Below are 23,777 nucleotides of genomic sequence, written 5' to 3'. Positions count from 1 at the left end.
AACCTTCTAGGGGCGCCTGGGTGGCGCAGTCGGTTAAGCGTCCGACTTCAGCCAGGTCACGATCTCGCGGTCCGTGAGTTCGAGCCCCGCGTCGGGCTCTGGGCTGATGGCTCAGAGCCTGGAGCCTGTTTCCGATTCTGTGTCTTCCTCTCTCTCTGCCCCTCCCCCGTTCATGCTCTGTCTCTCTCTGTCCCCAAAAAATAAATAAACGTTGAAAAAAAAAAATTAAAAAAAAAAAAAAACCTTCTAATTTAGAAGGAGCTGGCTTACCTTTTTACCCTAAGGAACTACAAATCTGGAAAACATATATGAGATAATGCTTTTTAAGACATGACATTAGACAATGAAGAACAGTGATTCCTGACAGGTTGGAAAACTAAATGGGGAGCCCTATGATTACCCCAGTTTACTGTCTGTAGAGAGTTTCAAGGCTACAACACAGGGAGGAGGGAACCCAAGTAGACTGTGGTAGTCTATCTGAATTCTATACCCAGTGAAAGTATTTATTTTTAAATAAAAGTTAAAAAAAAACTGTCTGGGGGTGCCTGGCTGGCTCAGTTGGTGGAGCATGCAACTTTTGATCTCAGGGTCGTGAGTGGGTCAAGCTCCATGTTGGGTGTAGAGTTGACTTAAAAATAAAATAATATAGATTTAAAAAGTAAAAAAATAAAAAAAAAACTTGTCCATTTTATTGAGATATATTTGACATAGAACGTGTTAGTTTAAGGTGTACAATGTGTCGATTTGATATACTTACATATTATAAAATGATTACAACCACAGCATTAACAACTCCACCATGAGAATATTTTCTAAAAACAATGGTGAAATAAGGACTTTTTCAGACACACAAAAGCTGTAAGAATTTATCACTAGCAGAAGATACTAAAGGAACTGTTTGTGGAAGTCCTTTAGGCAGGAGAAAAGCGATACCAGATGGAAATCTGAACCTATAGGAAGGAAAGAAGACACTGGATTAGTAACTATGTGAATAAATGTAAGATATTTAAATCTCTTGGAAAGATGATTGTTTAAAGAAAAAATAGTAATGTATTTTGGGGTTTACAGTAGAAGTAGAAGTAAAATGTATGAGAAAAATAGAACAAAGGTCAGGAAGAGAGAAATGAGACATTATTCTAAGATCCTTATATACTGTACCTAGAGTGGTATAATGTCATTTGAAGGTAGACTACGATAAGATATAGTATAAATCCTAAAGCAACCATGAAAATAACATGGCAAAGAAATTTATCTACTAAACCAACAAAAGAGATAAGACAACATCATGAAAAATGCTCAATGAATTTCAAGGAAATCAGGAAAGGGGGAACCAAGAACAGGTGAGACGTGTAAATATGACGTGGTAGACGAAACCAAATTTTATTACTAATCACATTGAATATAAATGGTCTCAATATCCCCATTGAAAAGAAGAGATTGTCAGATTGAATAAAAAAGCCAGACTCAAATATACACTGTTTACAAGAGATATGTTTTAAGTATAAGGACAAAAATAGAATAGGTTACAAGTAGAAGGAGGGGGAAAGATACACTGTGCTAATCAAACAAAAGCTAGAGTGGCTATGTTAATATCAGACAAGAGAGACAAATGACATTTAAGACAGGTTTTACAAATTATTCATTGCTTTATCTAAGTCTGAAATACAAATATTACAAAACTTTGCTCTGATCTCATTCAGTAATGTGATTCTTCAACCACAGTTTTAAAAATTGTATATGCATGCTCCTCCATGCATATCTTTCTTTTAAAATGTTTTTTTCAAGGCTGGAGAGAGAGAAAGCAAGTTTGTGTTGAAACACTGAAACAAGCACAGAAATACAGAATGGATTCTTAGCTCTACAGCAGATTTTGGGTCAGAAGAAGAGACAGAGGAAGCTTTCTTTCTTTTCTCATGAGGACCCTTCCTATTTTTTTTTTTCCTGTTTGCAATTGTTTTACCAATGCCTTAAGGTTTCCCCCAAACATGCTCAGGCACTCCCATTTGTCCCACTTGACAGTAAGTTCACCTTTTCGGTTGCGTAGGCTAAGAGCCTCGGAATCATCCTTGAAACTTCTCTTAGCGGTTAGCCTATTTACTTTACCTTCAAAATACACCTGGAATCTGATACCTTATCATCTTCCTTGCTATTACCTGGTGGGAGCCACTATCTTCTCTTCCCTGAGTCACTGCGATGGCCTTTTATATGGATTCCCTTGTCAGTGATATGCTTTATCCATTTAAAGTCAAATCATGTCCTCTTTCCTTCAACAACCACCACACTCCACCTTCATAGCATTCCCTCTTCTCTCAGTGTAAAATGTGAAATCCTTACAATGGCCCTTAAGGTCCAGAATGATCTGGCCCTAGTACTTCTCTGCCCCCTGTCTTCTGCTCTTTCCCTTCCCTCACTGACTCTGCTCCAAACCACCCCCTTCCTCTGTTTTCCTCCATCACGGGGCACATTCCCTCTTTAAGGCTTGAATTGGCTGTTTTCTCTCCCTGGGACATTTTCCCCTCCGATATCCTTACGGAGAACTCCTTCACCTCTTTCAGATCCTTGTTCAAATGTTAGCCTCTCTAGGAGCTCTGCCCTGACTGCCTTATAGAGGTCATAAGCATCCTGGCTTCAAGGCCCCTTTCCACTCCCTAACTGCCTACTCTGCTCTAATTGTATTTCTTACATTTTGATCTACTATATAATCTGCTTATTTATTATGTTTATTCTTATTGTTGGTCCGTCTACATGAGCATAGAATCTCCATGAGGACTGGGATTTTTGTCTGCTTTTTTCATTGGTGTATCCCAGTGGCCTTGGAACAGTGCCTAGTACGAAGTAAGAGTTTAATATTTATTAATGATTGAATGGCCATTTGCAGAAAAGGGTGAAGAATCTTGTCAGAAGATAACAGTGTATTTCATCTTTTCCACCAAAATGTCTACCACAGAGCCACATGTCTCTCAATTTATATTACTGGTTGGCAAACATTTAAAGCTGACACTTTTGACAGATGAGAGGATGACTAAAGATTTTGGCCACCTCTGCAATTTTAAAATTTTTGTTACATTTATGTGTTATAAAGAACTGATTGTTCCTATTTGGATGTAATTCTTATATAACTCAGTCAAATGATTAACGCGTTATTAGTTGTCAGACCTGAGGGGGTAGAATTGTACCTGTTTAGTTATTGTCAATTGTCAATCATGGAGGAAGGAAATGTACCGCTCAGAATGGAAAATTTCCCTGGTCTCGTGGGTTCCTGAGAATTACTCTTAGGCTTTAGCAGAAGGTTTCAATGTTTCTATAGGATCTATATAGTAAGTCTAGGCATAGTACCCTTTACATGGAGAAAGATTTGAAGCAAGAATATAGGGAGTCAAAGCTTTGATGTACCTGACTATGGGGCTACTGGACACACACACACACACACACACACACACACACTCTCTCTCTCTCTCTCTCTACACTCCCCAGCCCCACTGTACTCCCTACTCAGAACAGCTGTAGAGCAGGACCAGTGCAGTTGAAGATCAAGTCAACCAAGGTGGGAGGTGACCATCTCCTTTCAAGGTAAATCCTTTCAGGGTTTGACTTTGTTTAAATGTCTGGTTGACATTTGCAGTTTGCATTTGCTTTGCATTTGGCTAGTAGTCTGTACAAGGTGCTATGTTTAAAGTAGCCAAAAATTATATCTGCAATACCTTGCTATTCGCTGAAATTGCAGCTCCCTGGTTGACATGGTTGTTATATCATCCGTTGAGCTAATTGAGGACACATATCTTATTTCTTTCGTCGTCTTCCACTGCACTGGTATTACTTGCAAATGACCTAGGCTGTGACAGTGGCAGCCATAACATCAGGAACGACTCGCTCAACTTCTATTTATTGATCATCTGCTACATGGCAGGAAATACATTAGATATTTTATAGCCTTGTAAATGTATATTGTTATTATGCTGTCTTTCATTTTCTGTGGTTTTCTTAGGCTTCATGACAATTTCTGGAGGAGACGTATTTACTTTTTATCTGCCATATTAGGCAGTGTCATTAGAGAGAGCAGGCAGGGGCAGGAATAGGGTGATGGGGATAGGAGTGTGGAATGTGTAGAGTCACTACCAGCTAATCCGCAAGCAGACAGATTAAATCTGTGGCCTAAGAAACAATGAGAGCAATAAACCATGAGTCCTGCTGTTGGAAATTCATGGGGGAACCCTTTGTCCAGGATAACAAAAAGATGAGAGATGGAGGGATGGATACCAAGCCTTCCTAACTAACTTTTGATAATCAGCAATGAATCAGTAAGTACTTCAAAAAGTGTGAAAATAATTTTGAATCCTTTAATAGTTTGTCTGCTTGCATATCCCTTCCCTTACTAAGAGTCAAAACAAAATTTGCCAGTTTTCTGTTGAAGTTTAAATTTTATCCTACCAAATTGTGTGTATGTATATATGTATGTAACACACATACACTTAGGAGCAGAATTGTCAGGTTTAGAGTTTGTGAATGTTTCGCTTTACAAGGTTATGCCACATTATTTTCTAATAAGCGGTGCTCATTAAATTATTTGTTTTTAAACGACAGAATTATCCATGATTTATCCTTAGCTCTTGCCTGATCACTGTATTCCTGGTTCTTGGCTGCTTATAGGAATCATTTTGATGCATTAATTTTAACACCAACTAACCTCTCTTTATTGCTGTCTCTAATTATGAGGAAGATCATCTTTAATTTATTCCAGTGAAAAGATTTCAGGTCCTGTGTTGTGTAACTCAGAAGACGAAGGAATATCATAATTCCTAGCTCCTCCTAGGAGGTGAATGTATTGTGAAGCTAATGATGGTTAATCTTCAAGACCCCTTATTTGCCTGGGTTCCTACTAGCATCATTGGAGAATATTCATTTTTGGATGCATTAAAAAATTTTTTTTTAATTTTAGAAAGAGAGAGCATATGGAGGGGAGAGGCAGAAGGAGAGAGAGAGAGAGGGGGGAGAGAGAGAGAGAGAGAGAGAGAGAGAGAGAGAGAGAGAGAGAATCCCAAACAGGTTCCACATTCAGCACGGAGCCTGACACGGGGCTCGATCTGATGACTCTGGGATCATGACCTGAGCCAAAATCAAGAGTCAGATGCTTAACTGACTGAGCCACTCAGGGGCCCCATGTATACATTTTTTATTCATAATTTAAAATTATGTTTCTTTAAAAGGATTCCAACTTGTATAAGCTTAAGGTCCCATGAAACCTGACTTTGTCCCTAGTTTCTTTTATGTTATAATCTTTTTACTTTACAGTTTAATTTACATTTTATAACCTTTGTCTTCCCAATATTCTGCAATAGCTTTCAAGAGACTTTTTAAAAGATTCAAAACATTTTCCCCTGAATATTAAAAAAAAAAATCACCTCAAACAGTAGACTAGTCATTTAACTCAACAATGGGCTCTTCCCAAGGGACATCATCCCAGTTTTAGTGAAGTTGCTTGGAAATGAGTTAGAATCCTAACAGTTTTCAACACAATGAATTAATTTAATCCACATAAGTCATTCTTGGAACCACTCAGTTTAGTTTGGTTATGATGTGGCTCCATGTGCCAAATCAGATTTAAGAGTCAATGTGTGGTATTAGTGTTTCATAGACTGGTCCCGGGGTTTCCCTGTAATCTCTGCCTGATTTCTCTGAATTAAATAATAGACAATATAAGGTGTAATAAATCAATTAACTATTCATGAGAAAGTTGTGTGCCTATGAGTAGCTAGCAATCTACTGGTGGTTATTAGTATGTTTGATTACTAATTTAAAGATATCTTGATTGGTTTCTGATCATTGACAGCAAGGCATATGACTACAAAAAAAACACTCATTAAGAAAATAGCAAAGCTGAACTGGAATATCGTCGTGGTGTTTCTAGGCAGATTATTTCTTGTAAGTGTAACTCTGTGGCAGAGTCCCTTGATTTTTGTTCCAGATCCATGGGATAATCGGAAAAATCTTTGGTTTCTAATGCCAGAACCTTCTCCAGGGCTTTTATATTCTGGCACTCTTCCCACATTGGTAATCAAAATCCTCTTTCCTGTTTTGCACCAAGGGCACCAAAGCCTTCCAACCATTCAACCATTTTTCTTACTGGCTCCCTGCAGGTGGAGTGAATCAGGTCGGACCTTTACTGAGTGCTTTGCCCTCTCTGTCCCAACCTAACCAAATGCTATGCTTAACCTTCAAAGTTTCTTATGTGCCTGGGCCCTATCTAGCTTCATTAAAAAATACTTACTTTTGCATATCATTTTTGTTCATAGTATTTTATTCTTTTTCATAAAAGGGCCCCCCAGGTGCACGCATTTCTCTGTAAGGAATTAGGTAATCTCAGGAAAGATTTTAGTGTAAGACAATGCTTCTTGAATGTAAAAACTCTTAGGTTCCCTAAGGAACCTCCCACAGACCTCCATTCAAAAAACTGGCATAGAAAACTTGACATTCCAGTCAACTTGAATATCCTCAAACTCATCAGGGGGAGGCCCTTTCCCATTTAAGCCTCTGCCATGAGCATCTCCTGTGGACTCTCCCTCCATCCAGACCTTTCGTGCTCTGTTCTCTGAGTGCTTCCTGTCCTCTCAGACTCCCTTCAAGTATATCTGTGGGTTACCCTACTCCTTCCCAGAGCAGGATTTGCCTTTGTATTTCTTTCTTTCTCTTTTTAAAATTTTATTTTAGGGAGAAAGATTGCATGTAAGCAGGTGAGAGGGACAGAAGGAGAGAGAGAATCTCAAGGAGGCTCCACGCTCAGCACAGAGCCCGATGGGGGGCTCGATCCCACAGCCCTGGGATCATGACGTGAGCTGAAATCAAGAGTCGGACGCTCAATCGCTCAATCAACTGAGCCACCCGGCGCTCCACCTTTGTATTTCTTAAAAACCCCAGAAGCACCTCAGTCTCTGATAGGGTGTGCACTGATCTCTCCCCCCAACCCTCTGAAAGTAGCACTAATCCATTCCTGACCATCTCAGATTAGACCCTGGGATACTCAGCCAGAGGTAGGATGTTTTTAGCCACAGAATAGCAGCCCCAGTTAATTTGCACAGAATATCTTATTCTGATGTCTCTCTTAGGTAACACTTTCCTTCTGGTGAATGTAAGACTTCTCAAGCAATAATAACTTGCATTTATACAGCCTTATGAACATGAACTCACATAAATCACATTCATTAGTGCCTCTTCCCTTCAGAGATCCCTTTCCCAGGTGACTAGCACGTCGCCAGCCTGCCTCCCAGCCTCTGCTTCGCCTCTGTTATTGGTATAATCGTACTTGGCTCTCCCGGGGGAAGCCCACCTGCCCAGTCCTTTTCCTCACTCTTCCGTGACTCTCTCACCAATTTAGCTGAGGTCCATGACTCCCCCCACCTATTCTGCCAAGCTTCTACTGGGTTTTGTCCAGAGGACTGAGGATCTCTGTCTCCTGTGAGCACCAATCTCTCATCTCTCTTCTCCAGCTCAAAAGTCTTGTGTTTTTTTTTTTCCTTTTTACTCCCCCATCTTTCCCATAATATTGGCGATCTCATCAAATGAATCAATACAGCTCTACTATGCTAATACAACCAGCAAAGTGCTTAAAAGCGTAAACTGGGGTTGGCTTCGGCTTGACTGCCAGTTTTCTTAAAAAGTTTCAAACATCCTCCTGTCCTTACATATTTCAACCAGGGGGACTATTAAAAAAAGTCCTCTGGGCTTCAGTTCTCTCATTTCTAAAATGGATTTAATAATAGCACTTACCTCAAGGAGAGGTTGTGAGGATTCATTGAGAAAATAAATGTGAAGTATTTATCAAAGTGGTTAACATACAGTCCACAGACAAAAAGTGTTTAGTTTTCATCGCAGACTCATCTGATAGGCTTGCGATTTGGTCTTTCTGTGCCAAGGAGAGTGCAATGTTTCCATTTTGTGCAACATACCCAGAAATGTTTAAAATTTGAAATGCTAACATTTTATGCCACATGTTTGATTTATTTTTAATTAGGGCTCTTAGTGTGACTATCCCTTCTTTAAGTGTTTGAAAATAGAACATTGTTTTCCCCAGCACTGCGTGGGTAGTATTTTTTACATAGGCTGAGCTTTTTAATCGAAAAACATTCATCCATCCATTTTATCCGCCTCATTTAAAAAATTCTAGGACAGGAAACATACTTTGTTATTACCATTCCCATTTCAAAGATGGGGCAACAAAGGCATTGAGAAAAAAGGTAATATGCCTGAGGTCACAGGATGACTACGTGGGGAAGTGAAGGCATAAGCCTAGTCTCTTAGTTTGGTCTTCGTGTAATTTTGTATCAATATTTTAAAAAATGCACCAAAAAACCTAATCAGAATCTTCTGAATAGCAATCATGTGCTGAAAGATGGTGTATTCTTTTTGCATAAAAGATTTTCTGCATTACAGCAGGGGGCCCTACCCTGATGTGTCAGGAGGAAGAAGAAAATTCATTTCTTATACCAGCCTGTCAGCTGCCCTTTATGATTGAACCATATACCATTAGACAATCACAAACAGTGACAAGAGCTTTTGCTCTGTAGCGATTCTCATGTTTGAATTGGTTTGCTGAAATGCTGCTCTATGCTGTATTACTAGAAAACACTACAAAGAACAGATGTGCAGTACCATGCAATATTTATCATTTAGATGTTTAATCTGGGTGTTTTAAATACTACTCCGATTTTGTTACAGTGTATTTGCTACTTGAAGGGTTTTTTTTTTTTTAAGAGCTATGTTAAAAACACAATAAATGATATATTTTTATGGATTAAGTAAATCCTCCGTTGTGGACGTAATCATATCCTGAAAGTGACTGAAAAATAAAAATATTTGTAATTTTCATAGATACATAGTTTTGATGGTGTATTTGTAGCAATTTTACCAGAGTAAATTCACATCCTCTGTAGCTGGTGTAATTCTTACACCTACTTTAGGGGAGACTTCTGTAGAAACACAGAAGATCTGTGCTCTGGTATTAACTCCCAGTAGATTACAAAAAGTAATCAGAACCAAATGGAAGATATACTGTCCATCATATATTTTCAGGCTTGAAGTAGTATTTTTTTTCCTGCATACTAAAACAAGTAGGGACCTTTTACATTATCTCTGGTCCCTTTATAACTCCTTGAGTAAGTGTATTGCAAATAAGCACATTTGTCATTGAAGACTGTTAGTAAAGAATATGGTATTTATTCAGACATTCAGAGACACAGCGTTTGAAGAGTTTTTAAATTGCTTATTTGGTTTAGAGCCACATTCACTTCTTGACTAAGGTATTGTTAAGTGATGGAAGTTCGAAAGCTTATCATTTCACTGATCTCTGTCGTAACCAATGAAAATGTTAATTTTAAAGAATTAAAATGTAGGAATAGGCTATATGAATTTTAATAATGTTTCATGTTTAAATTATTAGAAAATTTAATAGAACATATACTCCTAAGGTTAATTTTAAAGACACTGCATTTCTTGAATCAACATGAACGCTATGAAGAGATTTCAGGATGAAAAATTAGTGCCGAACAAAGCCCACTGTGGAGAATCACTAAGCACCAGCTATGATAATAGCCTATTACGAGGCACCTGGTTATACCATGGATTTGATCACGGAGGTCAAATCATGTTCTCTGTGTACACAGTGATGCGTGGTACATCCCTTTTCTTATGACTTGGAAAACATACAAAGAAAGGGTTCTGTGTGTCCTCTGGCTCCTGCATTATAACAGGACTCCATGTAGTAAGGCCATTAAGACATTTATGAATGCATCCATGGTGAGTTACAAAATGCCTGTGGATGGACAATTCATGCTTACGTATTTATTTATTTAGGATTTTATCCTTACTGCCATGAGGATATGGAGTGGCTTCCATACTGAAAGCAACGAAGTAAATATATCAAAACAAATATTAGCCTTTTAGACAAACATTTTCTCATTAGTCTTCTCTCTGTGAAGAGAATGAGGTTAAAAATGGTTTGAAGTTTCTTAAGTCATTAAGTTCTGTGGCTTTTCTAAAATTAGAGTGTCATGTTTTCAGTAACTGTGTTTGTATTTACATAATTTTATTAATTTTTATTACAGTTCAAAGCATACAGCCATTTTACCAATTGCCTTTTTGTAATTAGAATGTTATATCTTCACTTTGTTTTGGCTCTCAGTGAATATAGTAGCATCACATTTCATTAGCAAATACAGAACAGTATTTCCTGATGTAATTAGACAAGTGTATTTGGTGTTTAACATGATTTTCATCTTCATTAGAGAGAGATGAAACTTACGCGTCTCTTTTATCACTTAGAAAATTCTTCTGCCTTGAAAGAAAATCTCTACATTTTTTTTTTATTACTATTCCTGTTTGATTTTGTGAGGCAACATGTCACCTGAATCCGTGTATGTAGCAAATTATCTGAGTTTGTCTGGTGGAAGAATACAAGGGTGTGTGCAGGTGGAAGATATAAAGGACCGTACTTGGAAAAGATAACATAAAAATGATTGTTTTGATCAATCTGAGAAAGTTTTTGGCATTAGAGTTGCACATTTGAGACCTTTCTCTTGAATTAAGGACAATTTTTGAACACTGGCTACTTGATTACCTAAGGCCCACTTTGTGGAGATCAATGGTGGGTTAAATAGAAGAGCATTATGCATTAGTAGACAAACTATTATTCAAGAAGATGGAGAAGCAGATCCCGTAACAGCCATTTGTCACTATGTTTCCTTCCTCTACTAAAACCAGAAGGTATTCACTCTATCTTACAGAACTTGAGAATCAGCAGTGGAAATAGGGTTTTGAAGAGTTTTAAGCTTGCTTTTCTTTCTTTCTTTCTTTCTTTCTTTCTTTCTTTCTTTCTTTCTTTCGACAAACAAGTCACCTAATCCCATTGATTGTCCCACTCCTTTTATTGGCAAAATATGGAAAATTTGTATATTTCTATTTATATCACCACTATGTGGTCAGTTTTAATTTGGCTTTTATTTCTATACATTTTTGCCAAGTACAAAAGTTTGTCCTCGAAGTGGTATTGACTTATAAATTTTATAGGATTAGGCACTAATTATGATAATATAAATAGGAATTTGGAAATATATAGAGGTTGAACACTTGTGATATTTTCGTATATAAAATTATTTATGATATTTACTCAAATTTAGGATAGTTCTTTTTAGTGAGGTCTTCTCTGCAGTGGTTTTCAATTAAATTCTTAGTTCAGTGGAACATACAGATATCAGGGGACCCTTGTGACAATCTCAGAAAGGCAGGATTATAGGATAAAATATTGTGTTCTTTTCTTGTATCTTAGGCTCTGTTTGTCATATAGGTCTATTAAAATACTATTCATTGTATTCTGTTTATTTACTCAAGGGATTTGAATTAATTTGTAAAAAAAAAGGCAAAATGAAAAACATAAAAAAATAAGATTAAGGAAAATAAGAAGTAGAACAAATGTCAAGATCAGAAACAAAATAGGACGTAGGTGAAATAGCTGTGTTCTATGTTGAGGTTCAAGATTTGTGGTAGCCTAAGTGTAAAGGGAGATTTGGACAATTATCCGTGATGAGGAAACCAACACTCTCTCTGATGCATGTGAAATTTTCTCAGGACATAGCCCTAAAGGAAATTTCTCCCATAGAGCTGCATACGAGCAAGCCCCGGATAGGGCTACTCAACAATGTTCTTATCGCCAATACAAAGAAACATTTCCAAAAACCAGGCTATTTTCCTTCCTCTTAATTTGAATGAAAGCTAAAGGCAGATGATGAAAGAATAGTTTAGTATAAGCAACCCCATAAGAGGTCTTGACAATATGGTACTAATGAGAGTTTTTGATATCTACCCCGGTTCCTCTAGAGGCATGGATCATAGCCAGCCCTTCAAATTCTTCCCCACGGATGGTAGGCAGTTTGAGGCTGAATCTCTGGTGAGGAACTCTGTGTTGTGTTAGAATTGAGGTTGTGAGTGCTTGTCGTGCTGTGAGTGTACACCATGTGCCCACCGTCCTTTTATGAGCAAGTATTTCCTTATATAAACATTTCCTGCCTTGTCCTGTGATCTTGCTACTCCAGCCAGAGCCAGAATCGGTCTCCCATCCAACTACTAACCAGGCCCGACCCTGCTTAGCTTCCGAGATCAGATGAGATCGGGCGCGTTCAGGGTGGTATGGCCGTAGACGAGCCACAGCCAAAATTGGGCCTGCAATCAGTGCTAAGACCCAGGTCAGCATCTGAGTGCCCAGGGAAGATAACTCCACCCACTGTGGTACTGTAATCCGGATGGGGACTAATTGCCAAAATGGTATCTTTGCTCTTAGGGAGCGTGACTTTAAAATAACGAAAAAGAGATGGAGACCAAAAGGGTGGTTTTGAAGTGAAGACATACTCTGAAAGGAGACAAGCAGAAGCCCTGAGCTGGAAGGAGGAGGAGAGGGAAACTGAGGCACACACATACAGACTCCTGGAGCTGCGGTTGAGCTACTGGCAATGCAGTGGAATCATGAGATCTGCTTAGCTATTTCAAAACCTTGCTTGGGGAGATATTTCCTGCTTCCTAACTTTCTGGAGTATCTTTTCAATAAACGCCATTATAGAAGGTAATCTGCATACCTTGTTCTTTGTAACCAAAAAGAGCCAAACACAACTTGACCCTTGTAATGTGGAGATTAAATGATAGTTTATTATTCTTTTGTAGAAATTAAAGTTTCCAACAAAATGCTTTCCAGGAGGAATCATGTATGTTTACGTCTTTTTGTCATTAGTGATAGCAACAAAACATCTAAAATTTCTTCTTGGCATAATTAGAAGTAACACCTATTGAAGATTATTGAGGCTTGTATTTTTGTTAAATCCATAAAAACATCTAAGAATTACACACAGAGACCTGGTCATGTATTTGTTTTGATAATAACCCTGGGATTAAAAGTTGTGATGTTTTAAAAGAACACAAGATCTCTTACTACTGTGGTGTAAATGTTAAAGAGCACTACAATCTGGAAATTAAGGTCTTCTAGGATTTAGCATGTCATGGGGCTGATATCTGTGGTTATAATCAGAACAAACAGGTGGGCTGCTTTTACTGCATTATGTTTGTATTTTGGAGAAACAATGTCACGGTGCAATTACCTACCCATTTCCAACAAGAGGAATGCGGAACCTGGGACTTCGAGCCGTCTTATTGTCTCTTCCTACTGTAAAATCAGACTATCAAGTTACAGTGAGGTAACTCTAATGAAGCAAAGTACATTCATTCTTCAGCCCCTTAAAGAGCACTCTGCTAATGCGGTCTCCTTTCTTTAACGTTTCAACCCAAATCGGTGATGACCTTTCTAATGAAACATAAAACCTACGATATGCAACCTTACTAATATATTCTAATGTAACTAGGTCACACAAAAGGCTTGTTAAGTTTGCAATGTCTACTTTTGCCTTTGCCAGAATTTCGAGTTATACCCAAAGTGTGTCATTCTTGACGGTATCACTGTAATTCTACTCCAAATAAATAGTTCCTTAAATAAAACTTCTAAACATTATCACCCTGTAAAATATGTTAGAGTGCTTGATGATTCAAAAATCATGACAGTTTTACATATGACTAATAGCCATCTTCTATATTATTATGTATATATTTAAAAACGATTCTACATATTTAAAAAAAATTTTTTTTAATGTTTTATTTCTTTTTGAGACAGAGAGAGACAGAGCATGAATGGGGGAGGGGCAGAGACAGAGGGAGACACAGAATTGGAAGCAGGCTCCAGGCTCTGAGCAATCAGCCCAGAGTCCGACGCGGGGTTCGAACTCACGGACCGCAAGATCATGACCTGAGCTGAAGTCGGACGCTTAACCGACTGAGCCACCCAGGCGCCCCACGATTCTACATATTCTTAAAGAGATATAATTTGATAAGTGTGTTAAATATGTTTCACATTTAATGGTGTTTTGTAGTTGTGCTCATGGAATGGCTTCCTCATGAGGAAGCATTCTTTATTTAGAGCTGCGGTAGGGATGTTGCCTTCCTAAATAAACATCCACAGGGCCAATGTCCTGTAGTGACCACACTTGTTTGTTTGTGGAGCTCTTTGTTGAAAACTGACATTTCGGAGTTACCCCCTAGTTCTTTTGAAAAGCCATTAACCATCTGCCCCATAGACGCTTGTCATATATATATATATATATATATATATATATATATATATGGATATGAAACAACCCAAAGATCTCTTAATGTAGAGTTCCTATTTTGCATGAATAAATAGGGGAGAAGGAAATCAAAGCACTTGGAATTGCAAGCATCTGCCTTTAGCCTCTTATCTGGCTACACATGGCCACTCATACATACACCAGAGTTTCCCAAGCTGCTGCCACCGCAGACCCGACTGGCCAACGGCTCTCTAGAGATAGGTGGTTGCTTGCTTTCCATGGGGAATTGATGCGACACAGATAACTGTCAGCCAGAACTAAACGGAGCCCGCAAAAGTTACTGAAGGTATGAGATTAGATCCCCCCTGGTGAAGGGGATCGCAGAGGAGATCCCGGAGGGGACTCGGAGGGAGCGGCTGGGCTCTGCCGAGGCGGCACAGAGGCCCGGCTCCTGGCAGGCGGGTCTGGGCTGGCTTCACTACAGTCAGCCTCCCGTGGATGTTGCTGCAGGCACATCGGCATCTCTTAATGTACTGAAGAAGAAAGGGGACGAGGACAGCAGGGAAGGAAAACCAGGGGGAAAAAGAAACATATAAAAAATTCACCACATAAATTAGCTGCGTCTCTTGTCGCAAAAACTGACAATTTCATCTGAACGTGAATCCTGGGCTGCTTCTTCAAGTGCCTGGAGGAATTGCATCACGGAAGCTACAAGGTAATTATTAAAAATGCATAGATGGTCATGTAGGTACAAAAAACTTGGGCAACTTGTCTCCAGAAAAAAACATTAAAAGGTTCGCATATGTCAATGAATTAGAGTCTGTTTTCTTCTAACAGCTGCTATTTTGGGAATTCCTCTGAGGATGTTTAAAGAGCAAGTTTTGTATTTTGAGGTGGCTGCTCCATTGTCGCGGACAGTTGAAACCAGAGTAGGCTATTGAGGGGAGCTAACGGTTTTGGCACTGGTTTTGGGTGTTAAGTATCAACTAACATGTTTCCGCCCGCCCTTCAGATGTCCACATACAAAGACCCCTTTCTCTCCCTTCTGGCAAGAATCCAGGCCAATCTTGGAATGCTTAGCCCCCCGCCCATCATTAAGGGCACTGTGTTAATCGTGGGGCTTCATCTCAGAAGCACCCTGGAAAGGAATGCTCACTGACCCACAATATCCACATTTCCGCTTCTGTGGAAATTGCATGCATATGAACATGGGGTTCTGAAGCAGAGCTAAGAAACAATCAAGTTCAAGTTCACTTAAAACTACCTAGAGATTTAATACGTCAGCCAGGCTAACGGATAGGTCATTGAGTTGTTGCAATCACTTAAAAAAATGTGTTATATTAGAAGTGTATGATATATGTATATCTATGATATAAATATGAGATTCTTTCTCACCATTATTTCTGTGAAGAACACAGATACCACACACTTTATTCAGCGAGTTGTAGACCAAGTTTTCGGCTGCTAAAAAAATGTTAGCTTGATTTGAAATAATACGTTCAAGTTGGGTTTGATAAATACGATGATAAATAGGTAGACAGAGAAAACATTACATCCTTCCTTATAGCTTTAAGCCGAGTACTAGAATGTCCCGGAATAGCTAAAAAAAAACCCCAACTTTCTTTTGTGGTCTATTTGGCATTAAAAGTATCTTGATGTTCTGTAGGCTTTGTTAGACTGAAGATTTTAATGAGTTGTATGTCTATGAATTTATTAAAATGAAATCTAGTATCAATGGAGAAGAGAAATTTGAATCATTCTAGTAAGTAATTTGCAAGGTGTTCCTTGGAAAATATAGGAGAAAGGGGTAAATAGTTTGTTTTGTGAATGTTGCAGGTTGGGCATCTTCAACTTGTTATTGGGGGAAGGAGTGAAACATAATCTCACATCTAAAGTTTTCGGGATTTTTATATCACATAAATGATTACTTTTTGCTTAAACTTGTGCCTTATTTAGGTTACATCTAGAACATTATGGTTCTTCTCAGATGCTTAATATATTTGTTTTTATGATTCAAAACTGAGTCTTGACAACCGTGATTCTGTTCTCTGTCTCTATGAGTTTTGTTTTGTTTGTTCATTTGTTTTGGTTTTCAGATTCCATACGGAAGTGAAATCATACAGTATTTGTCTTTCTCTGTCTGACTTATTTCACCTAGTATAATGCACTCAGGTTTTATCCATGTCGTTACAAATGGCAAGATTTTGTTTTTTTTTTATGGCCGAGTAGTATTCCATTGTGTATATATATTTTATATATATATAATATATATATATAAAATATATACATATATAATATATACATTTAATTTATTATAAATTATAATAATTATAATAAAATATATAATATATCAACATATTACATATTAATAGATATTACATATTCTTTATCCATTCATCTATCACAGATGGTATCTAGACTTATTGTGGTAATCAATGACAGTGTATACAAATATCAACTCATTATGTTGTACACCTGAAACTAATATAATGTTATGTCGATGATACTTCATTTAAAAAAATGAGTCTAGGAGCACCTGAATGGCTCAGTAGGTTGAGCGTCCAACTCTTGATTTTGGCTCAGGTCATGATCCCAGGGTCATGGGATTGCGCCCTGCTTCAGGCTCTGCACTGAGCGTGGAGCCTGCTTAAGATTCTCTCTTTCTATCTTTCTCTCTCCCCCTCTTCCCCTCCCTACGCATCCCCTCTCTCAAATTTAAAAAATGAGTCTCGAATCTTTAGAAAAGCAGAAAAATTCTCCCCTACATGCCAACTATTTTACATATTTATGCTGTCCAATTTACATTTTTCCTTTCAAGATATTAGTGCAAGAAAATAATACTGATGACTAGAATAATTTGTTTACTTCTTTAAAGAGTCCTCACACATTAGTTTTATTTATTACTTCCCCAGTTACTTTGCCAGTATGATATGTTTTTCAGAGGAGCACAGGCATGATTCTTCATCCCTCGGGCTCGAACTGTGGTTTTACAAATCCTTAGGACTGTATGCCTGGCACATAGCTGGCACTCAGTAAATACTGTTTGAATAAATACTGGATAAAGATCTTAGTGATTTATGTGAGTGTGGGAGGAAACATTAGGCCCCCTCCCCTCCTCTATGTGTGCACTCTGCAGAAGTCACAGCATTTGACAGGCCTACAGCATGGATCGGGTCGCTTAGGTTTCGTGAGAACAGGCTACAGCTGCCGGGTCCTTTGAGACCAGGCCACAGCTGCCGGGTCCTTTGAGACCAGGCCGCTCTAGCCCTTTGTGCCATTGCTGGGAGTGGTCAGACTTACCCAGCCTCACTTCCCTGTTACCACTATGGAAGGTAAATGATTTCTACTGGAGACAAAGGAAGATCAGGGGAGGCAAAGCAGGGTAGATATATCCATTGTTTGTTTTCAGAACTCTCTTCTCCATTCAGCTCTGTTTCCCGTCTCTGATCCAACACCCCGTTGACCTTACGATAGATAGCACCCCACCTCTCTTTGATATTTAATTTTCTGGAGTTTCCATAGTCTTGTTACCCCTTTGGCATTACTTTAGATTTTTACTTTGTCCCATGGAACTGCTTCAGCTCTGATGTCTCATTATCACATTTTCTGACCATAATCCATCATTTTTTCCTTTTTCACTCACAGCCAGATAAGAACCTCCAGTTCCTTGAACTCCTTACCTTCCCCCTTCTCTTTTCCGCCTTACTTAACCTAGACTTTGTCCTCCATCCTTTTAATTATCCTCTTGCCTACAGCCTTCATCCCCCATTGCTCCACACGCCGGTGGAACACAACCCTGGTTCGATCTAGCTCTTTGCCTCCTCCAGTCCTACACCAAGATGCCATGCCCACTTGGCAAACTAGAAATTTACTCATCAACCTTGACAGCTTTTTTCCCACTCTCCCCTCCCTCCCCCACCCTGCCCAGGTTCTGTGCCTCTTCCCTAAATACCTCTGAACTTTTTCCTCCTCCCGTGTTGCCCCCGGCCATGCCTATAGATCAGGTTGCTATTACCTTTCACCCGCATAGCTGCACTAGTTAACTGGTCTTGCTGCCCTCAGTCTGGTGTTCCTATTAGCCAGGCTCTGCACAGCAGCTATAATGTTCTTCATACGTTTCAACTATGATCAAGAAACTCACTTCTGGGGGCGCCTGGGTGGCGCAGTCGGTTAAACGTCCGACTTCAGCCAGGTCACGATCTCACGGTCCGGGAGTTCGAGCCCCGCTCTGATGGCTCAGAGCCTGGAGCCTGTTTCCGATTCTGTGTCTCCCTCTCTCTCTGCCCCTCCCCCGTTCATGCTCTGTCTCTCTCTGTCCCAAAAATAAATAAACGTTGAAAAAAAAAATTAAAAAAAAAAAAAAAAGAAACTCACTTCTGAAACCATTTAATGGTTCCTTGGTTAAAGGCAGTGTTCAAAGTTTTAAAGATGGTGCATCCCTGTGTGATCTGACTTCTGTCCATAGCTCTGATTTTGCCCCCCTGCCTCTTGCCTCTCCTTTCTGCAACTCCAAAAGTGCTTTTTTTTTTTTTTTTTTTTTTTTTTTTTTTTTTTTTTTTTTTTTTTTTTTTTTCTCCACTAGCACCATGAAAACTAAGTAGGGTCTTGGGGTGCCTGGGTGTCTCAGTCGATTAAGCGTCCGACTTCGGCTCAGGTCACGATTTCACGGCTGGTGGGTTTGAGCCCGGCATCAGGCTCTGTGCTGACAGCTCAGAGCCTGGAGCCTGCTTCGGATTCTGTAGCTCTCCTTCTCCCTCTGCCCTTTCCCTACTCACACTCTGTCTCTCCATCTCTTAAAAATAAATAAACATTGGGGCGCCTGGGTGGCGCAGTCGGTTAAGCGTCCGACTTCAGCCAGGTCACGATCTCGTGGTCCGTGAGTTCGAGCCCCGCATCAGGCTCTGGGCTGATGGCTCAGAGCCTGGAGCCTGTTTCCGATTCTGTGTCTCCCTCTCTCTCTGCTCCTCCCCCGTTCACGCTCTGTCTCTCTCTGTCCCAAAAATAAATAAACGTTGAAAAAAAAAATTAAAAAAAAAAATAAACATTTTAAAAAAAAAAAAAAACCCAACCAAGTAGGGTCTTGATTTCCTTTCCCCAAAAAGCTGCTACCTCATTCCCAGGCAAATGAGAATAGGACTTGAGGCTGGAACCACTGTTAGGGTCTCCCTCCCCCAGTCCTGAGCCAGGGAGAGGAACTGACACATGGAGAGGAAGTGGGATCAGGGAGGGCCTACTCCAAGTAAAGCCTCCACTCGGTCCAGTCTTGCTTCTAAGGATAGGAGAGGCATGACTGACTGTCAGAGCCAAGGTGGTGCCTAGCTGGGCCACAGCCCTCTGTAGGGTGGTCCAATGAAACTTGAGGATTCCCAGCACTGCTGGTGTCTGGTGTTTCAAGGCTGCTGTGGCCATAGACACCTCTTGGACCTCTTGGCTTTGGTTCTCCCAAAAGCCAAAGGTGACAGTAAGTGGTAGACAGGGAAAGCAGACCCTGCCCTGAGAGCCTGCAGGCTGCACAGGAGAGTAGCCAACCTGGGGTGGAGGCAGCTGGATCCAGGGAGTGGCTGACCCACACATCATAGATGCTCTTGTTGGGCAGCACCCCCTAGAAGAGGGCATCTAGATCCCAGAGCAGCCCCCACAGTGGAGGGGAAGGGGCATGGGCTTTAAGGGCCACCCCCTAGTAGGCTGGGCTGGTTGAAGGTGGGCACTGGGGACAGGATGTGGGTGGTAGTGGAACCAGGGGCATTATCACATGGGGAGTGTAGATTGGCAGCAGGAGGTGGGCAGGTGTCCCCAAAGTGAGGCCCTGTGATTTCTACTGGATAGTCCCCAGGGGCCTGGGGTACCCTGCCGTAAGTAGAGGAGCCAGGCTCTGTGCTCAGGGGAGAGGGATGAGGGCCTGATGGTTTCCCCCTGGGAAGTCTCCTCCTGGGCCCGGGGAGGGGGCAGAGGTGCCACAAAGTCCTCTCGGAGGTCAGAGGTGGAGTGGACACCTGCACTGTGCCCAGAGCCTGCCTGACTGGGGCTGGTCCGTGGCCCCCCTCCCTGAGGTCCCTTAGCAAAGACACTATGCTGAGGCCCTCACTAGGCGGTGGCTGGGGTCTGGGCAGCCAGCAGGGCCAGCCGTGCAGCACCTAAGGGCCTGGGTCCTTGGCGAGGGTTCCCCGCACCCCTCCTGCTCTGCCAGCGCCGGCACAGGGCAGTGTTCTGCAGCCTCAGCACCTCTGCCGGGATCAGGCTCACATCTACTGCCTGGGAGTTGCCCTTGGCCTGGGGCTTCTCAGGGTCCGTAAGTACCTTGCAGAAGCATCCGAAGCATGGTTGGAGGAGATGTTGTGGTGGATGGAATCCTCCCAGCCCTCGTAGTCGTCCCAGTAGTTGGGGAACCCAGCTTGAACCTGACGGATGATCCGGGCCAGTTTCAGCCTGCGGGATGGCCCGGTCTGGATCCCCTAGGAAATCATGGCCAAGTAGGTGTGGGTGTAGGGGGTGCTTGTCGGGCCGCAGGTATCTCTTTTTCCTCCTCTTGGGGGGGCTGGGAGGATGACTCCTACCAGGGAACCCCCAGGCGTGTGTTGCTGCAGGGCCCCACGCAGAGGAGGTGAGCAATGTGGGCAGGGGCCTGGCCCCATGGAGGCCTCAGGGCAATGGGGCAGTGTGGTGAGGCACGGCTGGGGGTCTGGGGCTGCCAGAAGCGCTTTTCATTCTGCGCATGCTCCATGCACTCTCTTCCCTTTGCGAATTCTCTTGCTTTCACCCTCCTCTTTACCCTCTCACCTCCAACTTTATTTCTCCTGGTGGGTGAAGTACTCCTACTCATCTTTCCGGTTTTTGTTTACTGCTTCAAGGAATTTTTCCTGAGATCCCTCTCCCTCCAGAAATAATCGGACTTAAGCACACTGTATCTCCTCTAGGCTAATACCTAGAATCCTGTATTCTAATTGCTTATTTATCTATATCTCCCACTGTTTCATGAAACCCATGAGGGCAAGGACTCTACCTGCCTTGTTCGTTGTTGTGCTCCCAGTGCTTAGGACAAGGCTTATAATATACTAAATGGTTAATCATTATTGGCAGCAGAGAGTGTAGAGTGATGGTCAGGTAAGTAAGTGAACAGGAGCCCAACTGCCTGGGTTCGAATTCTGAGGCTGCCAATTACTTGCTTGGATAATCTTGGATAAGTTAATTAACTCCCTATGTCTAGCTTTTTTATCTGCAAGATGGGGATTATAGCAGTGTTCACCTCATCTGGGTATTGTGAGCACTGAATTAATACATGTGAAGTCTTTAGAACAGCACCTGACACAGAGTAAGCACTCAACTGACTGCTGATTTGTCAAAATATTTAGTATGGCCATTAAAAAATAATGGAAATCTATCTATCTATCTATCTATCTATCTAATCTATCATCTATCTACATCTACAGATATATCTAGCTGAAAATGGCCGTATTTTTACACACCTTTATGAACCAGTTGCACATATTAAATTGGAACTGTGACTCAATCAGTTGAACAGGTTCCCCATGTGAATAATAGAAACATCAGTCTAGATTTTGTGATGTCGAAAGCACAACTATGTGCCCTTCTACACATTAACCTGGGCTGCTTTGTCTTTTTTGTCTGTCTGTTCTTACAGTGATCTCCCCCAGCACCACCAGCAGGGAATCTGGCTATGACGCTGGCCGTGTCTGCCTTTATATCCAGCTCTAAAACCTGGCATTATCAGGCTTACTGGGTTTTAAAATTAGAGCTTTCCTTAATTTTTAGAGGTTTGAGATGGCTCTTCACTGACACGGCGTGACCAGAGGTGGAAGCAGTCACACCCTTTTTTTTCCAAGAGGAAGGGGATTTCCAACCATCTTTTATCAGTAAGAAGATAGAAGCTTAGAAAGGCCTAGTTATTTGTCCAGAGATACGTATCAGTTAATACTAAAGCCAGGAATAAAGAACCAGCGTTCCACGTCTCTCTCTTGAATTCACACTAAAACAGTGTATAATTAGGAAAGGAAAAATCAAGCATGAGAACAGAAAATATGGTATTCTTTTTGAAACTATAACTATGAATTTATGCTACACTGGTCCAATTTTTTTCATAAGGTGAAAAGAATGGATAAAAAGAGGTCCTTCAGTGTGCGTATGTCTGTCTGTACATACATTATGTCTCCCTCTCCTTCTCTCTCTCTGCTCCCCTATCTATCTATAGATATATATATACTATATTGCCTGTGAAAATAAAATGAAGCATTGGAGAAGACATTAGATAACAGTTGCCACTTCTAGTTGTGTTGGGGCCAGACCTTTGTTCAATTTGAACGTCATCTCTTTGGAGAGTGAGGTGAAAATCGTTCATTTGTGTCCTTGGTTGCCCGCGGACTTAAATCCTAGATTCTGCTATGTGAGCAGCACTCATTTCCTTCTCTCCTTTTTACCCTGTCAATCTTCTGCTATGATGCACTCTTCACCCAGAGGACACTGCTTCCTAACTGCTTTCTCATTGGTCTTTGGCAATCTAGTTTCTGGTCTTTTCATTCTACGTATAAATAACAAAAGTCACCTGTTGTCTTCTGACATTTTCTTAGCTGTGATTCATCTTGAAATTTCTTTCCGGGTAATGCTGTCTATCAAGTCTACGTCATTGAAACATACCCCTGCTCTGGTGGCAAGGACCCTGAGCTCATCCTGGTCATGCTATCCTGGTTCTCTCCTGCCTTTCCTTCTTGGCTTCCTCCATTGGCTCTTCTTCCTTCTTGCATGTTCGACAAAGGATTCACCAAATTGAAGCCTCTTCTTTTCCTACTCTAATTTCTGCCCTTTGAGCATTCCATTCTCTTCCACAATTTGTGCTGAGCTTCTTGCAAGGAGGAACTCTGTTATTCTTGTTTCTATTCCACATACTTGGCACAATACCTGGGTAGGTGCTCAAAATGGTCTGTTGCCTTGAACGTAAGCTATGTCGAGGATTCCAAAATTTAAATCAGTAATGGGCTTTCTCAACTTCGAGTTCCAATGACATTACCAACTTTCTGTGCATTTCCAATAATAATAAAAATAGTTACTGCTATTAAGCACCAGTTGTGGGTTAGTCAGCTTGCTAGGTGATCTCAATACATTATTTGTACTCTATACAACCCTACAAGGTACACATTATCATCAGCACTTGGTGTAGGAGGAAATCAACGTCTATTTGGATATCTAGTGAGTATCTCAGACTTAACAGCCAATGAAGAACCTTTGCCCCAAATCTGCCCGTATCCAGTTTTGCCCCCCAGGAAGCGCCGCTCTATTCATGAAGTTATTCTCCACTCAGTGCTTTGCTTTCCAACATCTGATCCACTAACATGTCTAGTTGACTACAAAAAAGTACTTCTAATCTGTTCGATTTTCTTCATTTTCCAGCTTGGGACATCATCTTTTCTAGACCAGGGCAAGAGCCTCCTAACTGGGCTCTCCTTCCATTCCCCTGCCCGCCGTTCTCCACACAGCAGCCTGTGGTCCTTTAATCAGATCATGTTACAGGAGTCATTACACCCTGCTGTGGCTGCAAAAACTATTTACCGGTTTGATTTGATGGTATCAGCAGTGTGGCTGCACTCGTGCTCTACTTTAAGACAAATGTTTGAAAATTTA

General features: G+C 40.9%; 2 pseudogenes; both read right to left on the bottom strand.

Moving 5' to 3' along the window:
* Positions 1–23,777, bottom strand: part of LOC121030070 (forkhead box protein H1-like) — a 103,050-nt pseudogene that overhangs the window by 14,667 nt on the left and 64,606 nt on the right.
* LOC121030100 (uncharacterized) lies at positions 12,066–12,183 on the bottom strand (annotated as a pseudogene).

This window comes from Herpailurus yagouaroundi, unplaced genomic scaffold (assembly GCF_014898765.1).
Source record: "Herpailurus yagouaroundi ecotype Mexico unplaced genomic scaffold, PumYag 139, whole genome shotgun sequence".
Lineage (NCBI taxonomy): Eukaryota > Metazoa > Chordata > Mammalia > Carnivora > Felidae > Herpailurus > Herpailurus yagouaroundi.
This window is presented reverse-complemented; position numbering and strand designations above follow the sequence as displayed.